The sequence below is a fragment of the Cebus imitator genome, unplaced genomic scaffold, assembly GCF_001604975.1.
Source record: "Cebus imitator isolate Cc_AM_T3 unplaced genomic scaffold, Cebus_imitator-1.0 Scaffold514, whole genome shotgun sequence".
Lineage (NCBI taxonomy): Eukaryota > Metazoa > Chordata > Mammalia > Primates > Cebidae > Cebus > Cebus imitator.
In genome coordinates this window covers 610,893-613,882 of record NW_016107829.1, presented here as the reverse complement: position 1 = coordinate 613,882, position 2,990 = coordinate 610,893, and the positions used below count along the sequence as shown (strand labels likewise).

Here is a 2,990-nt window from a genome sequence, read left to right as displayed (position 1 = left end):
GGAGGCCGAGGTGGGCGGATCACCTGCATTCAGGAATTCGAGATCAGCCTGGCCAACATGGCTAAAACCCATCTCTACTACAAATAAAAAAATAAGCTGGGTGGTGGTGCACGCCTGTAGTCCCAGCTACTTGAGAGGCTGAGGCAGAATCGTTTGAACCTGGGAGGACAGAGGTTGCAGTGAGCCCACATCATGCCATTGCACTACAGCCTGAGCTGCAGAGTGAAACTCCATCTCAAAAAAAAAAAAAAAGATGTCCCCGACCTGGGTAGAGTGACATCTGGCATCTCGTTGGTGGTGCCCATCTCATATCAGCCAGGGATAAAGCATCTCCTTGTTCATCCCAGCTTGGCTTTTGATCTGTGCCCATGCCTGGTTCCTGCCTTGGACACACAGGTAAAAGAAAAGAAAAAAAAAGAATGACACAATGGACTTTTGGGTCTGTGATGGGTGCACCAAACTCTCACAAATCGCCTCTAAAGAATTTACGTAACCACACACCACCTGTTCCCCAATAACCTGTGGAAATACCTTTTTTTTTTTTTTTTTTAAGGAATTGCCTATTCAAGGTTTTATCCTAGTAACAAATGCTATGGAAAAGGAAAGGAAGGCAGCTGCATCCAGTGTGCAGATGTTCCCCACTCCCAGGCCCTTGGGTAGACCTTGACTTACCTAGGGCTCCTCTACAACTTCAATTCACAAACTAGAGGCCTTCTTATTTTATTTGGAAAGAAGTTAAAGCAGTAACCTGGAGGCAAAAAACCTTTGTTTCCTGCTGTTCCGTTGATGTGGCAAAGGAGCAAGGAACTGGACCCTACTAATGTAGCTCTCTCAAATGTGATTCTTTGGTGCTTTGGGGATTACCGTGGAACCTCTATTGAACTTCCTAAATGCTAGGTTATTGTTAGTGTTACTGATGCCGCGTTTGTGATAGCTTTCTTCTGTCCATGTGCTTCTCTACTGCTTTTTCTCTTTCAGGAATTTCTCAAGATAATATAGTGCACTTATGGTAACCCATGTTGCTTTGTAGCACTCTTAAAGGTTATTTTCTGTCATTCCAGTGGAGTTTTGGGTGTTAAATTATATAGGCATGCTGAGGCCATTATCTTGATGTAATCCCTATTGAGTTTTAAACTGGAATACTAAGTAAAAATAATTATGTTCATCTCATAAAGTAAAAATATGACTACTAATAAATACAAAATTCAGGTGTATATAAAGCAAAAAGGAGTATATTTCCTTTCAAATCTCCTTCTAACCACACTCTCTTCTCCAGCAGAAATGTTTCTCTGTGATTTACTATATTTTCTTGCATAGTTTGCTTCCATGCATTTATAAGTGTATATATCACATGCAGTTTTCTTCTTGCAAAAACTAGAATTTCACTATTACAGCTTTTCCTGCAATTACTTTTTTACTTAAGAATATATGATAAACATCTTCCCAGATCAGTACATATAAATGAGCTCATTCTTTTTATGGCTGCGTGATATCATTGGGATGGAAATACTATAATTTACTACATCAGTTCTCCAAGTGATGAGTATTTAGGTTGTTTAGAAAAAGCTTATGGTTTGATTCAACATCTCAAAGAGTTATTAAGGTGTTATATGTATCAGGGGTATCAAATAACATCTCACATCACAACAGAAAATATTATTAAGCTATTCAGTATGAAAAATGAAGACTATTCCAGGAAAAGTCATTTAGTTGTCTCTCTTATGCTTAGGATTAAAATTGTTGGCAGAAAAAACTAAGTAAGAGTGGCCACGGCTGAACATGAAAGCAAACATCACATTAAATATTTGCTTTCCATGGGTCATTTGAGGTTCTATCAACTCTAAACACGTTGCCTTAAACTCTTGAAAATCTAAAAATAGTTGTGCTACTGCTTTCCTTTTTGTTCCTTATTCATCTTATATCAGTTTATCTGATGTGAGATGTTTTGTTCTAATATTTATTTAAGCACTTGTTGTTTGCCAGGCATTGTGCTAAATCTTTAGCCAGAGTATTTTGCTTAACCCATACACCAACCAAGAAAAGTGTTATCTCCGTTTTTAAATTAAACAGATTTTGTTCAAATCCTAGTTCTGTTCTTGTTAGCCATGTGGCCTTGTGCCAGTCATATAACTTCTCAGAGCTTCGTGTTCCGCGTAGAAAAAAATGAGAACCAAACTCTAGTACTCAATCATTTGCAAACATTTACTGAGTTTCTACTGTGTGTCAGGCACTGAGTAGCAAGGTTGTTCAATGATGCTGGGCGCGGTGGCTCATGCCTATAATCCCAGCACTTTGGGAGGCCGAGATGGGTGGATCATGAAGTCAGGAGTTCAAGACTAGCCTGACTAACATGGTGAAACCCCATGTCTACTAAAAATACAAAAATTAGCCAAGCATGGTGGTGTGCACCTGTAATCCCAACTTTCAGGAGGCTGAAACAGGAGAATCACTTGAACCCAGGAGGCAGAGGTTGCAGTGAACCAAAATTGCGCCACTGCTCTCCAGCCTGGGTGACAGAGTGAGACTCCATCAAAAAAGAAAGAAAGAAGGAAGGAAGGAAGGAGGGAAGAAAGGAAGGAAGGGAGGGAGGGAGGGAGGGAGGGAGGAAGGAAGGAAGGAAGGAAGAAAGGAAAAGGAAGGAAGGAAAATAGATTCAATGAAATCATGCTTGTAAAATTGTACTTGGTACAAAATAGGCTTTCAAATGATAAATGTCAGGTTGGTGCAAAAGTAATTATGGGTTTTGCAATGTAATAGTAATACTATTTTTTTTTTAATGTATGTATTTATTTATTTTCAGACCGGGTTATGAAACTGGCTAATTTTTCTGTTTTTGGTAAAGACAAGGTTTCACCATGTTGCCAAGGCTGGTCTTGAACACCTGGGCTCAAGGGATCTACCCACCCTTGGCCTCCCAAAGTGCTGGGATTACAGGCGTAAGCTACTGCACCTGGCCTGTAATAGTAATACTATTATTGTGGCTAGGAAGA

At 39.7% G+C, this 2,990-nt stretch overlaps 1 pseudogene; it reads left to right on the top strand.

Annotated features, from left to right (window-relative positions):
- The first annotated feature begins 254 nt into the window (after positions 1 to 254).
- Positions 255 to 396, top strand: LOC119468870 (annotated as a pseudogene).
- The last annotated feature ends 2,594 nt before the right edge of the window (positions 397 to 2,990 follow it).